General features: G+C 41.3%; 1 protein-coding gene across 22 annotated transcripts in view; it reads left to right on the top strand.

The window, feature by feature from the left end:
* Window positions 1–17,718, top strand: part of SOX5 (SRY-box transcription factor 5) — a 656,593-nt gene that overhangs the window by 198,330 nt on the left and 440,545 nt on the right. For all 22 annotated transcript variants that reach the window (XM_074586204.1, XM_074586316.1, XM_074586286.1 and 19 more), the window contains exon 3: window positions 505–567. The gene's annotated coding sequence lies outside the window, so the exon portion shown is untranslated. The remainder of the gene's footprint in view (window positions 1–504; window positions 568–17,718) is intronic.

A 17,718-nucleotide genomic window follows, 5' to 3' on the forward strand; every position in this document is an offset into this window, starting at 1 on the left:
TGAAATTGCTGTCAGTCTGTCTATTGATTTCAGCTGACTGTGGCTCCGTTTCCCACTTGCCCCTCTTTCTTTTTTCCCCTCTGCAGATCCTAAAGGTTCCTGTGTGAGTTTGTGTCCATCTGAGTAGAGACTTCTAATTAACAAAAGTTACTTGTATTCCTACAGTTCTATGAATAAGCACCTAGCTGTACTGGGATCCTAATCCCCATCTTTTTCTTAACACCCATTGCTTACCTCAGTTTAGTTTTCCTTTAACGAGATCCCCCTCTTCTCCTCATGCCGCAGGTCTTGCTCTCAGGTTCAGCATCTCATATTTTAGGGAGAGCTTTGCTAAGGGCCTGACCCAAATTCTGTGGAAAAATGAATGGAGAAACACCACTTATTTCCTTGAGATTTTTGCTCAGAATAAAACATTGTAGTGAATATGAAAAAGGTTTTGAATGAGATAATTGTGGCTCTTCCTCTGATATTTTTTTTTCTTTTCTTTCCCCTCCCTGCCTTCAGTGTTGGAAGCAGAAGAAAATAAAAGGAGGAGGAGTTGAGAATTTAAACCGGGAGACTTGGCAGGTAAGAGGTGTGTTTTCTTACTTGCCGGCGAGGTGTTTCTGAAGTGCTGATGTGAATTGGCAGCAGGTTGGCTCAGCTCTGGGAGACGAGGCTGGCCTAGGACCTGCACAGTCAGGTTGACTTCCCTGTTTCTTCACAGCCTTTCTGCATAAATGCAGGCAAATGCGTCACTTTGCTGGTTCCTTACCTGTGACAGGGGCAGAACTGCTGCCCTGCTATGGGAGAACGGCCTGAGGAGAAATGCAATAAAGGCCGGGAAATAAATGGTGAGATGGTGTAATAGCTGGCAGCGCGTGTGAGCTACTTGGACAAAGTTGCCCGGTTCAGGGGTGACAACTGTGTTGCATGGACAGCTGAGCTGACGTTTGCATTATTTCAATAAATGTTTTACTAAGGTCCTAGTGTGATACCTGTAACTTCACTGTGATTTCTTCTTTGAAGACTCATTTGATTACTTTAGTTTTATTTCCTGTTCTACATGTTTTTTAAATGGGGTGGAGGTGAAATACAGTGTAATCAAGATGCAGTACTTGCTTTCATATAAAAACTGTGCTGAAAGCACAGTAACAACTTTGGAAAGCCAAGCACTCATCCATAAAGAAGGGCAGTTCGCATGGAGAGTTCCTCAGGGCTTACTTGAGGCACATCTGAGGACAAAAGGCTTTTCTCAGGGACAAAAGCCACAGCCAGGCTGCCAGGTTTCAAACCTTCCTCCAAAGCTTGCAGCACCGCAGGTTTTTTCAGAGGAAGACCTCGAAGAATTTTAAGCGTAATATTCCTTAACCTTGTTCTTGGAAAAAGTTGTACCGTTTCCAAAACGCTCAGCCTGAGGCAGTCATGCATCACAGATAAATCAGCCGAAATGGCAAAATATTGGCGGCTATGAACAACTGCAGGTAGTTGTTTAATCGCATGTGTCAAGTAATCTTAATAACAGGTGTAGCTACTGATCCAGTCAATTATATAAATTGTCCTGCAGTCTTTCCTGGGTTCTTACCGATGCAAAGCTATTGATTCATGAGATGTGCCTGAGCGAGACTGCAGTACTTGGCCCTGTGACTCTGTCTTGAAAGGTAGAACTTACCCTAACAGGGAGTGACTGGTGTATTTCTGCTTCTCTGCCTTCTCTTCATAATGCGTTGTAGCAACAATCCTTAATTTTCCTCCCCCTCTTACAAATTTGTGAGAATACACTTCAATTTTAATATTCAGAGATCTAGAAGATGTAAATAACACCAAAATGAGTATTGTCTTATTTGAAATTCCCTGCTGGGTCCACCTGTTGTGCTTGGCATGACGTAGGGATAATAAGCTCTGTGAGGCAGCGAGCGCCTCCCTTACTCATCCTCACAGCCCTCAGGGTAGTGGCACTGTGCTGCTTTTTGGGGCGGGGGGGTTCTAGCAACACGTAACACGAGAACCACGTAACTCCTGTGACTGAGAGTTTGCAGGCACGTAGAGCAAGTTTGGCTCAAATTCAGAGGTCAAAAGAAGTTCGTGGCTGATAAAAGAATAAATCATTTTCCAATCTGAAATAATTTTGTCCCTAGCACTTATGAGAAAACTCACCAATACAAACTAAAAGGCAGCATTGTAAAAATGAATTTATTTTCTTCTTAGTTGCAAAATTTTTATAAGAATGAAGGATTTGTGTTTTCACTGTGTATGTCACTAATAGACCTCTAACAAGCTGTACATGAAGATGATTAGGGATGTGTTGTTTGGTTTGGAAGAATTTATCTTCTGGGTTTGGATGTCTGGGGTTTTTTTTAATTTGTGAATACTTTCTTGGTTTCTTGAAATTTTCAAAACCATATATTGGCATCTGGTTTTTGCTGTGAAGTTACATCATCTCCAAGCAAAGCAGTGCAATGCATCACGCTGTCTCCCTATGTGTGCTGGGTCATATGTTTAGCATTAAAACTCCGTTTCTGTGCTTTTTCATAACAGTTTAGTTGTCTGCTAGGAACTGGTAGTTAAAGTGTGGCAGACTTCAGATAATTCTTCAGGCTCAGCCTCTGTTTCCACTGCCTTTGATCAGGATACATTCAGCTCTCAAATATTTATAAATTATCTTTTCACGTGCTCCCTTTGATTTTTTGTACATGTGCCCTTCTACACAATAGGAATAGTGAGTGATTTCTTATTATAGTTCCTTAGCATATAAACATTATGTTACTATAAACTCTGATCAAATATGGACTGGAAGTGCAAGTAAGAATAGAGACATGGATCCTGCTACAAAGAGTTTGCAGTTACAGTGGTAACAAGTGAAATGGAAAAGGTGGCGAAGACAACTGTCAAATACAACATGTTCATGTATATACAAATGTATGTATGGTCATATATACCTTTGTTTAACCCTGCAGTTTAATTTAACGTCATATAAAAAAAAATATGACAGTATAAAGATTAATCTATAAAAAATTTGAACCATGTGGCAGAACTTGTCTTACTGATGAAAATGAAAAGCAGCCAGATTGAAAGTGGGGGGGTGTGTGTGTGTGTGTGTATGTTGGTATTTTTTCTGGATAGGTTGTCTTAAAGTCATTAAAAACAAATTATTCGACCTTTTCCCAAATAAAGTATACATTTCTATAACTTTTCCCTCTATACGATTTTGATGAGAAAGAGTGGGTATTGGTACGGTTGCGGCAACTTCCCCCATGCAGATGTGGTAAAGCACGCTAAATCTGTAGCCTGCAATTTGGACTCCCATTGCAGGCTGGAGAGCGTAGGTCTATGAAACAATGAAAAGGAGTTTTTCTGAGGTTGTATGCTCATGTCAGATTTTGCTTCTAGTTTGGTAAATAATATAAACGTTCTCAGGCAAATTCTCATTTTCTTCTGCAGATATTGTTTTGGTCAACCAACCTGAGAATTTGAGTCTGTTTGTGTGGTGACGGTGGGAAGTGGGTTGGGAGGAATTGCTGTTACTGTATTACTTCCCCTCCAAAAAGGTCTCAAAATGAAACCAACTGCTAAATTGGTAATCTGCAAGCTCAGAATATTTGCATGCATTTCTGAGTGTAGCTGTGAGAGGGAGGAAGCCCCTGTTCTTGCATACCATTCTGTGTCATCCTGAACTTTGAGATCTGAATCTTTTATTTGCATGGATGGCTGTAGTTTTGGTTTGTTTTGTGCTTGCTTCTGTAAAAACCCATGACTGAGGCTTGTTTGCAAGAGTCACTTGTGAGTGGGTACCTCTGTGTGATTGATCAGTAAGCCCACCAGGTCTAAAAAGTGTCATGTGCATGTCAAAGGAACAAATCCAAATTGTATTGTGAAGTTTTATTTTAGTGTTTGTATGTGAGGGTGCTTACTGTTACGTCTTTGTGGATTTCAACTGCAAGAACTGTCACCTATGAAGGAATTAGGATGATTTTATAGCAGTGAAGAGACTTATGATAAGGTTCTTGTCCCTTCGTTTTACACCCAGCAGTTGCTCAGGTAGCTGAGAATCAGTGGATGACTATTCCTAGATGACACAAGTTAAAATCACACACACCTCCGCTGATATATCCATGAGGATAGGACCAAATGGGCAATGATAACTAAAGAAGCTGAGTACACCAAGGAAGACATGTTCGAAATGTCCTTTCACACGTCCTGTTCTGACAAGCAGAAGCTATTGTTTTGTCTCTGTATTTTTTAAAAAAGTTTCAATGCAATCAAGACCAGATTTTTTTTAAAGCAATCTTGATGAGTTTGGAAATCACATTAGATGGGATGGGTGGCAATCTCTTGCCTAAATATTGCGAGCAATGAAAATCATGTGGCTCTAAGAAACAGCAGAGTAGATGACTGATCAAATATGAGGTCTTTCTAAAAGCAGTGGATCTAGGGCAGCTGAGATGAGATGGGGAATGAGAAGGTGGTACTAGAGTCTTGGAGAAATGTCATGACCTTAAAAGTGCTTTGGATCAACCTGCTTGGGATCTGAAATAGTAATCTGGTGGTTTATATGCTTGTTTCTGATTTACAGGTGAGCAAATTTTATACGTGAACGGCTGGATTCTTTTTACCTCTTTTGTTTAGGTCACAATGCTCCTGGTCATTATGCTGCTAATGATTTTGCTTGTTCTTTAGAAACACTTTTTTAAAACCAAAAAATGCCCACGATTAAAAAGCATTGCTAAGTTGCCCCTGAAGATAAGTGATTCCTCTGCCTTCCTCCTGTGAATTTTTTTGGTTTTGTATATGTCCCCTGCACATGGGTACGCTTTGTGATAGGTGCATGCTTTTCTTTCTGAAAACCGGATAAAGGGAATAAGTGAATCAGTAGTTAAAAGCTCGAGCACTCCATTCACGTTTCCCTGTGGGAAGTCCCGTCGCTGTTTCCAGTCCTCGTCCACAGGTTGTAACAGCCCTGATGTAGCTGGGCCAGCTGAGGGGCAGGGTTTCTGAAAAGGTTTGCCTTTCTTTGGCTTCGAGGCTTATGTGTGGGTGTTAACTTCTTGTTAATTTTTTTCTGAAAGGGGAAATGCTCTTTATTTAGGAAAAAAAAGAGTCAAGAGCTTTACCTGGCTTTCCTGCTTTCTGTGTGTGTTTAGTAATTTGCTTTCTACTGGGAGGTGTTGGTCCAGCTTACCTGGAAGCAGCGTGCATCTGGGCTGTTTTTCAGAGGTGATGAGTAAGTCTCCTTCTGAAGCTGACGTGGTGTGTGGGCACCTCAGAACTTGTGAAAATCAGCTAGTGAACATTTTTCATGGTTTTCCTTGTGTCACGTAAGTTAGTTAAAATTCCAGCAAATGTCAGCTCTACGAGCTGTTAAGCTTCACCAAAATACGGGGTCAATGCAACGGACAAATCCTGCTTTCTCTGTTTGGCCAATATCGTGATCATTTACACAAGTCCAGAAAGTTTTTGTATCCTTTTCTGCTTCCAGTCAGATATATCAGTTCAATGAAGGAAAGAGACCACGTCATTTACCAAATCCAGTTCTGAAGTGTACTGCATTTGTGGTGTTTCCTCATGTGAAAAATCATAGGTTTTGATTTCTACAGTTTTAATCACTTTAAAGAAAAAGATGTTAAACAGATTAATTTAGCAGTGTGAATCAGTAATTGCATATAAACACAGAATGATTTAATCAAGCAAACAAACTTGCTCAATGCAAGCATATGAGAATGTAGGTGTGCACATTTTTCACGTGAAAGGCTCGGTGGTGACAGAAAGGAGTGACCAAACCGAGCTGGACCCCTCTGTTCCCACAGGGCAGATAAGACCCAGGGATTGTAGCTGCAGCCACGGGTGCAGGTGTGTGTTTGCTCCATAGCTTCTCCGGAAGGAGGACCTTAGGTTTCAGTGCCTATGCTTCGTGGATCAAAGCGCGCTTTGACTGTGGCTTCCTCTGAGAGGAAACAAGATCTACCAGGAAGTTATCTGGATGATTTGTGTTGGTTATCTGCCACATAAACTCACCACAGAGTAGCTCACAGTTGTTACACCGTTTCCTGATATGGCACAGGGAACATCCAAGGTTGAGCATGAGAGAAAGAGAAGGGAGAAATATTGGGCAAGAGCTTACAAAATAATCTCCATTCGGGAGACTTGATATCAAGTGAAACGTCAGTGAAAGGGATTTCAGAATTGTTTTTTGTTGTTGCTGTAGGCACAATTATAAGCTTTCCAGTTTGTCTGACCCATCATCCTGAAATGCTGTCGCCAGTATCATTAGCAAGCCAAGTGTTGCTAACTTAACTCAAATGCACAGCAGAGTTCTGGCTCTTCAGTGTCTGGACCGACTCCCAATATTAGGAACAGGAGTCAAACGGCCCTCCTTTCTACTGTGCTAACACACAGCCCACCATTAGCAGTCTGAAGGCAATTTTAATAAAATACATAGCCCTGCTGAGCTGGTCTCAGAAGATAAATAAGGAATGTAGAAAAGAAGCTTTTGTTTAAAAGTAATTATTTAAACTATGCATTACAGGTAATTTTCCTCTACCAGTAAAGCAAATGCTATCAGAATTTCAATAATAGCTTTGTGTTACTTATCTAGATAACATGATATTGTCATTTCCAGGAGCTTAAAATGCTGTTCTATTTTCATTTGTGTCAAATATAAGGGTAAATGAGACCTGAATATATATATAAAAAAACCCATGGGTTTTGTATAATTTTCTGAAAGCAGTATTTTGTTTTCCAACCTTTTATAGTAATATAACAATCTAATGATAGTTTCATAAAGTGTGGACTTAAAACAGTAGGGTGAGGAGCATCTTCTTATTTTCTGTTTTGCGTAAACATGCTGCATTTCACATTTGACAGAAAACACTGTTCTTTGAAAAGGTTTGTCAATGACAACTGTAACAGCATGGTAACTTTATAATGTACATGCAGGCATAGCCAAACACTTAAGTGCTTCAACCCATCTGTAGCTCAGAAAAAACAGAGGTGTCATTTTTTACCCAAGAGATTTTTCACTTTCAAAAATTAAATTAAAAACTTAGCCTCTATGTTTCTTCCTCTCAGCATTATTTCTACAGTGTAAACCTCTCTAATGATCACAAAATGGTTTATTATAAGGAAGGCAAAGCACCTAAGGGAGGAAAGCAACTTTTTCTTTTTTCTTGAAGAAGTAACTTCTCTGTATTGGGTCTTTAACTGAGAGGGTGGGCATTTTGTTTCAATGAAAACTTTTTTATTGTTATTATTCCTATTATGGATATTTGTGTATTTTCTATTTCAGTTCTGGATGAAGGAAGGGTTGCTGCTTTGAGACTTGACAGCCTGAAGCCCTGATGCATGGCTGGGTCCATGTGGGGTTGTCCCCTGTGATGCTTGGCTGCAGCCTTATCTTCTAGCTGAGAGCCCCGTGGCCTGCTTTGGCTGCAAGGAGGTACAGCAGGAAAGATAACCGAGTGCATTAAGGGCAGTTTTCAACCCAAATTTAGGCCTAACTTCTGCCCAGTCCCAAACCTAGTGTTTTCTTACTGGGTGTCTCTAGGCCTTGAGAAATGCCCGGCCAGTTGAAAGTGGAGGCCCAGGGATTAGGTGGATTTTTAGATCATTTACATCTGGCTGTAGTCTGTCTGCGCCAGAGTTTCCAATTACCCAAAATGGAGAAAATAGCATTTCCCTACTTCAGAGAAGATTTGTGAGGATCAATGTGTTTGAGATTGCGACAGTAGGATATATCTGTAACTTACATAGGTAATAGATCAACTTAAATACTTTTAATAAAAGTAGGCACGATAATTCATTGCTCTGTCACAGGAATATTGTGACGCTTAGTGTTTGTGATCTATGTGAAAGAGGTTGAGATCTTTTGATTAAAAAGTGATATTGATATAACTGTGTGAATTATGAGCATGCCTGCTTCCACGCTGAATTTACCTCTTGACCTAGCTGGGCTGGAGTTTTAATCTGTGGCGAGTGAAAATTGCTGCCCCCCCCTCTGGAAAGTTTCACCCGTTTCAAGCCCATTCTGACCCTCACTTGGCTCTCTCCTGTTTCGGTTGTTTGGGGAGAAGGATGGTGCCGAGGCGGAGGGCAGAGCAGGCAGCCGATGCCAGGCAGAGGTCTTGCTGCCGAAGAGCCCGACCGATAGCAAGGTAGCGCCGTGACTTGGAGCTGGCAGGCAGAAATCAAAATGCCACCCCTTGGCTGTGGAAAGAGCTAAAGATTTGTCTCCAGCAAGTGACAGGCGCCAAGGTACTGTCGCCCGTTTTCTAATTTTAGAGGGAAGGCTGGCAGGGATCTTACCTAGACAGACAAGCGTTGTTTCTGCCTGGGCCGATCTGCTGCCGCAGGTCCTGTTCCAAATTGCTCGGCTTGGTGCCTCCCCGGCTTTCGGGAGGTGGTATGCTGGCGGGAGGGAGAGGGGAAACCCCTACCCTTTTCTCAGAAGGCTTGTGAAACTTCTGAGTCTGCTTCAAGACAGTAAAACTCATACCTTATACTAGCTGTCTGAAAAGAAGTGTTTGTAGGAATGTTATTAGTAATGCAGCAATTGATTTACAAAGCCCGTTTGAAGTGGCTGTGAGAGGGTACGTGTGACTGCATGTGTATGAGAAACTCCTGCATGTCCTCTCGCCTGGTGACTTGGGTGCGGTTCCAGTACAGAAGCAGAAGTGGTTAGGGGAGTCCAATGATGGGGAAGGAGAGTGGGTCTTCCCCCCTCCAAAGTGACTGGGGGCTTGTGTGATAATTACACAGCATTTTCTGTCAAATTGCTCTGGTTTTGACTTTTCATTTTGGAAATAAGTGTGTAGGGAAAGGCATGAAAGAGTCTGAAATAGTTTTCTATCTCCTCCTTTCCTTGATTCACAGGTCACCTTCACAGCTTACAGGCTGTGCTCTGTGATGCATCTACCTCTCTGCCTCGGGCAGTGTGGCGTGATATTCACGGTGTTGCTAGAAACTTCTATGGTAGGGGTCTGGGTGGCCGTTTCCAGGATGGGCTTTATTGGTGTTCTAACCATTTCAAACTGTTTAACATCTTTGTTGGCAACATGGACAGTGGGACTGAGTGCACCCTGAGCAAGTTTGCCAACCACCAAGCTCTGTGGTGCAGTCGACACACTGGAGGGAAGGAATGCAATCCAGAGGGACATGGACAGGTTTGAGAGGTGGGCCCGTGTGAACCTCATGGAATTCCACAAAGCCAAGTGCAAGATCCTGCATCTTGGTCACAGCAATCCCAGGCACAAATACAGGTTGGACGGAGAACGGCTTGAGAGGAGCCCTGAGGGGAAGGACTTGTGGGTGCTGGTGGACGAGAAACTCAACATGAGCCGGCAATGTGCACTTGCAGCCCAGAAAGACAACAGTATCCTGGGCTGCATCAAAAGAAGCATGGCCAGCGGGTCGAGGGAGGTGATTCTGCCTCTTTACTTCACTCTGGTGAGACCCCACCTGGAGTACCACGTCCAGCTTTGGAGTCCTCAGCACAAGAAGAACGTGGACCTGTTGGAGCATGTCCAGAGGAGGGTCACAAAGGCGATCAGAAGGCTGGAGCGCCTCTCCTGTGAAGGAGGGCTATGAGCAAGTTGGGGTCGTTCAGCTGGAGAAGAGAAGGTTCCGGGGAGACCTGATAGCGGCCTATAGTACCTAAAGGGGGCCTACAGGAAAGCTGGGGAGGGACTGTTTGTTTATCAGGGAGTGGAGCAATAGGACGAGGGGTAATGGTTTAAACTGGAAGAGGGTAGATTTAGATTAGATATTAGGAAGAAATTCTTTACTGTGAGGGTGGTGAGGCACTACAACAGGTTGCCCAGAGAAGCTGTGGATGCCCTGTCCCTGGAAGTGCTCAAGGCCAGGCTGGATGGGGCTTTGAGCAGCCTGGTCTAGTGGGAGGTGTCCCTGCCCATGGCAGGGGGGTTGGAACTAGATGATCTTTAAGGTCCCTTCCAACTCTAACCATTCTGTGATTCTATGATTTCAGTGGTCTCAGAGCCCTTTAGAAAGGAAAGAGGTTCAATATGTCTGGGTTTGCCTTGAAGAAATCAAGGCATGAGGGAGAAGGTTTCAGCAGCAGAGCCAGAGGTCACTCAAAGTCCCCTTCTGGTGTGTGGTTTGGTGATGTGCTTACTTGCACCTGCTGCTGGAGGCTGGTGGAAGAAAGGGGCAGCCCTTCTCCACTGGCCTTCTGCCCTGGCCACGCAATCCTGCAGTTTATGTTTGCCCGGCACTGGGCTCTTCTGCCCTACTGTGAGCCCAACCAGAAAGTTAAGCTGGCAGAAAAGTGGCTTTGGGGAAACAGTGAAGTATTTTCTGCTGGTTTAGCTCACTGAACTGGTTCCTTGTGAGCTCAGGCAAATGCCAACAAGGCCCTGTTTTTGTAGAGTCTTAAACAGCAAACACATTTTGAAAATATCTGTAACAACGCTACAGCTAATAGTGTAGCTGCACTTTTCTTCAAATAGCCCATTTTCAGATATAATCTTAAATTGAAGAGAGCCTATTGGCATATATTATTACCATACTATTAATGCTAGCTTTTATTAATGTATTTTTCATTCTTGTAATAATGACATGGCCAGTATTTAGCTATTCTGGGCATTACGTAAATAATAATTGGGAGTATCCTTTTGTCAAATGTGGCTGGAGATGGCCAATACAGCAGAGTTGATATTTATCACATATTTCAAAGGTCATTTTCACCATCTCCACTAAAAGCTATACTTGCTCCAAGCACATCTTGCTTGATGGAGGATAAGTTCTGCCATTTTGAGAGGGGTAGTTTTTATTTATAATTGTGAATGTGTTTAGCCACATGAGGCTGTCAATCAGTGAGACGAAAGCCCAGTAGGATTATTTCTGTAAGTGGCCAATTTCCCCCACCTTTTCCCTCCAAATCAAGGACAGATGAAAGGTCATGATTAAAACAGTGATTTTTTCCTAAATTGTAAGTAACAGTTTGCAACTGTTTTTTACCAAGATGTCAAAACTGTATTTTGTCTTGGGGAAAGGAAGAAAATTATAAGTTCTTGAAAATGTTGGCAATTTTCCAAATGGTTGTGTTGAAATTTATTTTAATTATTGTACTTGTGTCAGTTCCTAGCAGGGGTAAAAGGGGGGAAATAATTCAGTACAGTATTATGCAGCTATGGATTAAACAATTAATGGTGAACCTCTGTATCCTATTAGTATATTTGAATTCATTATTTCAACAAATTGTTTTATGAGCCAGTGACTAGTGGATTTAACCATTTATTTTGTAGTCAGAACAGAAGAATAATTGTCTTGCTGAAGCACATCTTTATGTGTATGAATCTATCCAAGGAATTAACCTGAGACAAATAATGTGGAATGTCATTAGGAAGTTATTTTGTCCTAAGAGTTTGGTTTTCTTACGTGTGGTCGAGGAACTCGCTGTCTGGGAGGGTTTTGGCAGCTGTCTGGTGATCATTGCAACAGCTACCATCCCTAAAAGTGTCGAGGACTTTGGCACAATCAGCATTTCCCTGGAAAATATCTCAGTTGGCGTTGTATGTGGTGTTCTTCTCTTGAATATGTGCTAACCACTCACAAGTCATAAATAACACTTCTTGACTGATTGTGGCATGTAGATAATCACCAAAGTACATACTTCCATGAGCAATCTGTGGGCTCAATTTTGTGTGTAAGATCTTTTAACAATGACCAAATAAAAAGACATTCTCAAGAAGTACCACAGGGCAAATTATCTAAGCATGTGAGGACATCACTGGTGTTGCTCTTTGCAGTTCACATTAGAAGCGTACTAAGACCCTCATGATACCCTCATGGAATTTGGCCCAGATGTATCTTCATAAATATTATTTGTGTTAAATATTTTTTTCTCAAATTAGGCATGAAACCAAGATGCTGTCTTTCTATGTTGTTAGGTAACACATTTATCTTGATAAAGAAGGTAAAATGGGTAATATTCTAATCTCAATAGCTTTTGGTTTTCCGTTCAGTGTTTTTTGTGCAATGGTATGATTTCCTTTTTGCCTTGAAGAAGCCTGTGCCTTTGTAACGTGTGATTAAAATGTGTGTCATCTTCCACCACCACAAGGGATGTGTAATCGGGTACTTACTCTATCACTGATGACGTGAGTGGTACGAGTAATACTGGGTGACTTCAGCCATTTTTGCACTACTACACAGTTAATCCACAAATTTGATAAGGCACAGGGCCTGTGAACTGGGTAGAGCTGTATCTTTAAAGGATGGACAGTGAAGTCGGTAATTTCTAGGTGTATTTTATAACTGCCAAAGTCCTCTCAAAGAAAGGTCCCATGTTTGATACATATGTAGTTTTTATGACTGTTTTTTGCCATTTCCTTTCATTCTCCTGTGTTGAGTTATTGTGAGTTTTAAATTTAAATCAAGAGCTTCCTTTTTTTTTTTTTACGTGAGCAGATGAGCAGAAGATGATGGTGCCACCCTCCTTAGAAACTTTTAGGTTGGCTAAGAAAATTGACTATTGTTTTTGGTTGTGGTTTGGCTTTTTTGGTTTTTTTAAGTATGCAAACACTTCTTTGGTTGTCAGTTGAAATTATAGGCAAGATGCTGAAGCAACCTCTTATGTGCCTGTGGTTGTTGGTGGAACTGACAGCGTATTCTGCTGCACTTCTGCTGCATACTGTTCTCTTACTTTCCGTTTCTGGGTGAGTCACATAAATATCTAGCGCCAAGCTGTAGGACTAAGAGTGCAGCATGAGATAACTATTCTCAGGATTTCTCCAAAACATCAAGGGTGTTGATGTTGCACAGATATGTTGCTGTGAGATGTTTATCACTGAGTGCGTTGCTGGGGAGGAGGGGTAGAAGGGTAGAAGCAGAGGTGTTGCCCGGGCTGGTTATGAAGAAGGATGCTCTGTCATTTTCTTCTCCTACTTATTTCTTGGCTTAGCTCTTTTAAACTTGATTTATTTGTCGACCTCTTTTTAGATGGCAGAATGAAATTAGGGAGTTGTGGAAAGGGAGAAAGTTTGGGTGTCAGCTGAGAAGAATATTTCAGGGGTCCTAATTTTCCATTGTACGTAGATAGTGCAAGCTGCAGGTCAGCAAGACAATTGATGTGAAGAAAAACATGTGAACATGGTGTTGGGAATGCTTGCAGAGTGTTCCTGTAAAAAAATATAGACAGTAGGCCATTTAAGGGGATGAAAAGAAGTGGAAAAAAGTAGATTTTTACATGCACAACCCTTTCCTTCCTGTTAGCTACAGGAGAGGGAAAAAAAAAAAAAAGATGATTTGTTTCAGAACCTTTTCTGGAGCTCTATGAAATGATTTATAGACGAGGTGTGCTGTATACAAGAGCTTTTACTGGCTGCCTTGCCAATGAATTAGGGCCCTATTCTACCAAAAAAAATAACGTTAGCACTTTCATTGCAGCCATCCTAGGCTTCCGTGGTGCGGAAGTCAAATGTAAATTTTGGCTGAATTGGACCCTTATGGAGGCGGTGTTCAAACAGCCTGTGAGGAGAAGAGAAACCATTGAGGTTGTGGGCCTCTGCGTGCTTCAGAGTCCTTCGATCATTGCTATAATTCTCTGAAAGCAAACTAATAAAACTTCCTATTGACTTGCACTTGTGTGTGCTTTGAGCAGTTATTTACAGTCTACCGTCAGCAGATTAAAAATCAATTAAAATCCATAGAAACAGCCAAAGTTACATACTCCTCTTTGCTGGTAAAGATTTTTTAAAAAGATTTTACATTAATACTTGCTGCTTGGTATTACTGAAGATAATGAATCAGATTTAGGCAAAGTCTGTGCGTCTTTAACTCTACAGATCTGTGCGTCTTTAACTTTACGGAAGCCCTGCTAAGAACCTCTTATCCTCTGTGCCTCTCGCCCTCTGTAGAAATAGGAGAATTTATGCAATTCATTTAACTGAAATGGAGATGTTGAAAGCTCTCCAATACTATCATGATGGATGCTATTACAAATGTGTAGCGAAAACAATAATCTTAATGATAAAATGATAAGTTTAATATCAGTACATTAGAATGGAAAGTGAATTTTAGTACCGCTAATACATTAAAATAAAGGAGACTTTGATGTCTATTCCTGATTTTCCACGGAAGCCCCACAGATTAATTTGTTTCCATCCTGCGATTCAGGGGGAGGCTGCGTGGTCTTCGGGAGGCGGTGCTGGGCTGGGACTGCAGGCCAGTGACCTGCTCTGGGGGATTTCAGAGTGTGTGTGGGTTTTTTCTTGAGTTTCCTCTCCATCTGTTTGCCTCCCATTCTTTGCGAGTCTAATCTGTTTATACCATTGAGCTCTCAAACTTAGTGCCTTTTTTTTCATTTCTTTATAGGTATGTGCTCCAAAGACTATTATGCCATTGAATAGTCATGGTACTTGTTCTAATATGTTATTCATGTGTAGATGGGAAGGATATAATCTACATTTCTTATTACTGTTTTTATTCATCCTTTCTGTTTCATATCTTACAACTTTTATCTTAAACAAAATTTACAGTAACTACAGAAGCCATGACTTCAGTGGGTTGCAGTGATGTTCAGGTATCAACCACAAAAGGCAATTCTGATTACACTAGTAATACAGAAAGCCCAAGCACTGAGACGTTGATGGGGTGGAGGGGAGGCATAATTAAGGCAACTTGTGCGACCTTAATTTAGTCCTTTTGTGGGTATGCATGTTGGTAGACTGCTGTATTTGATATAGCACAATGATTCAGTTGATGGGAGACTGCAGAAAAGCCAAAAAGGAGTTGCTTTATCAGAGAGGAGTCTGAATAACATAGAGTAAATAAGGCCAGGCTTTTACAACAAATGCTGAAAATAAACAAAATACAAAATGTCTGTTTGTTAAGCAAGCAGAATCTATCCTACGGGTGACATTTTAAGTAAAAAAGACTGGCGTGATATATTTATAGACTATCATGATACATATGCACAAGACAACTGAATTAAGATTGCATAGTCAACTTGAATCCCACAGTTCTCTCTTTGAATTCTTTACTGTACAACCTGAATAGTGTTTATGGACATCTGTGGGGGAAAAAACAGAAATGTCACCCTGTCCGTCATACTGACTGCTCATCGTTGTCCTTGTGAGAACCTCACATCCAGCTGTACTGATTTCTGCCCCGTTTGCCTACGGGAGCATAGCTGTAGGTTGCTGCCCTCTCATCACCCTGGTGAGAGACGGAATTGTCAGGGTGCTGGGGAGGGAGGGCAATTTCTTTCCTAAGCTGTTTTCCCTATTTACCCATGTCTGCTAGCCAATTCATGGCTTGTCTGCACTGTTAAGGGTCGTCTTGCCTTGGTGGTTTTTTTTCCCACTAAATTGGTTCTGGTCTCCACTTTTCAGTGGACGCTGGCACTCTCTGCTTGTTTTCATCTCACTCTTTCAAAGTAACAGTTAAAGTTTTTCATATTGCCCATTTGTTCTGCAACAGCCCTCAGTTACCTGCTCATGTTATTCATCTCCCCTAGCTCTAGATGTCAGAAATCCTCCTTTCCTGGTTCTGCAGTCTTCTCACTTTCCTGATGGTGTGTACCCCAGCACCTCATTTCACTGGTGTTTTTAGCAATCTAGTAAGTCTCTTATTTCTCTCACCCACCACATTTAGCGGCTCAGAAAGCCACGTTCCTGCTCCACCTTGCTGTGGGCACTGACTGCAAAGGCGAGCCCACCTCCCCTGGGGTGCCAGGGGCTCAGGGGCGCTCAGGGCTCCGTGTGAGCGGAGCCTGGTCAGACTTGGGCATCGAGAACGGCGGGCATCTGCCCACTGAAGGTGGGATCTTAAAATTACTTTTTTTTTTTCTTTTTCCAGCTGAGAATATTTTTTGTCTTGTCTGTATTTGTAAAGATTCAAGCGTTTTCTCATACATTTACCTAACTCCCTCTCCAGGTTTGTACTGTTAGCACTAACAAATTAATTTACTAAGGTTATTATATTAAGATACTGAAGTTCTTCTGCTTTCCTTTTTGTTACTATGTATACCTCCGAAAATCTGACAAAAAATATGTCTTTTTGAAGCTATACAAAAATACCATTGCTTTCAATAGTGCTACCATTTCATTCTTGGAACATCGTACCACTTTACTGCTTTCAGGATTGATTCAGCTACCTTTTTCTACACTGAGCCCTGACTCATAACAATTAGCATTACATATGGGCTAAATTGATTTCTCAAACAGAGATGCTTTTCTGAGAGAGATTTTACTTCCCAAGCATTCTCGCCAACTGAGATGGCTCATGTGCTGGGGTATTGGATAGCAGAGGGTCAGAGTCTGTCCTCCAATCGAATCCCATTCAAAAAGAAACAAAACCAAACCGATGAGGCTTTCACTATTTTACTTGAATCCAGAGAGTTGTATTTCCAGATAAAGTTAAGGTTCCTACATTTCTGAGTTATTGTAACATAAAATATTAACTGCCCTCCTAGAGCTATACACTTTCAGTTCTTTCTCATCATATCATTTCTCTTTTTAGATATCTGACCTTTCCGTAATTCTTCTAATCTATGGAATAGTGCAATTTATCTTTTCTTTTACACATCATCTTACTTTGGGTGGCTGCGCGGAGGGATGGAGGGGATGCATATATCTTCTTGTTACTTTTTTCTGACTCAGTGTTTAGTCATTATTTTCAGTATCATTTAATCTGTGGAAAGTTTCCCCATATGTCAGGCATATTTTAAACATGCAGCTGAGATCTATACTACGGTAAGCCCTTCTGAGATATGATGCTTAGCAAAGGGCAGAGTTCAGTCCTACGGCATTTATGGAAGTGAAGCTTTTTCAAATGCTGTTACTTAAACAAATACCAAAACTGTGTATTCTTGTTTTGTTAAACATGTAAATCAGGTTTCCCTATATAACTCATTTCCCTTAGAAGTCCATTTCTTTGTGTTGTCTACAGAAACACTTAGAAGTATTAAGTGAGCAAGGTTTTCTCATACTTAAACTGTGGTACCCTTTGTTACATGATGTAAGTATTAAAAGTTCTTGCAAGGATCCATTAAATACTCTTTAGCATGGGGGTGCAGCCTGTGGCTGAAGAAGTTCCTATGTCAGACATCCCTCCGTGCCTGTAGATGGTATATTGAGTATTACTGTATGTCTGTCCTCTCTGACCATCTGCAACACAATGCTGTTTGGGACAGGCTGCTGGACTAGGCAGGTCTTTGAGTGGACCCAGTAGGCTGGTTACAAATTCAATACAGTTGGGTATATCTACAGTTATTAGATGGTTGTAAATTGATCCCCACCTCTTGTTCTTCTGCTGTATTTGTAATAGTACTTCCTGTCAGGTCCATCATCCAGATTCCATGTTTGTACGTGCATGCATACGTACAAGAATACGTGTTTCTATGAATGTCTAATGCATTACAAGCCTATGAGGTCCTGATTCAGGGTGTACACAATTCATAGTAGTCTTCCCGCAGATATCAGTGCATATTGACTCTCAAACTAATCAATTATCGTTTTAAAGCTGTGGCCTCAACGTCAAAGAGTTTGCAGCAGGAGCATAAAAAATACAGCAAGCAACTGTAAGAATTCTCTTAAAATGATACTACAGAAGCTCTGATTATTAAGTTTGTTTTCTGCAGAAGTTTGCTATTAGTTTATTAAGAATGTTGAATCTAAGAGTATTTAGTTTTCTTTAGCAAATATGTTTGGATGCTTAATTGAACGTAGTGGGTTTTCTATGCAAATGGATGGAGAGCATGGGAGAACAGGTATTCCTCAACCT

The sequence above is a fragment of the Larus michahellis genome, chromosome 1 (assembly GCF_964199755.1).
Source record: "Larus michahellis chromosome 1, bLarMic1.1, whole genome shotgun sequence".
NCBI lineage: Eukaryota > Metazoa > Chordata > Aves > Charadriiformes > Laridae > Larus > Larus michahellis.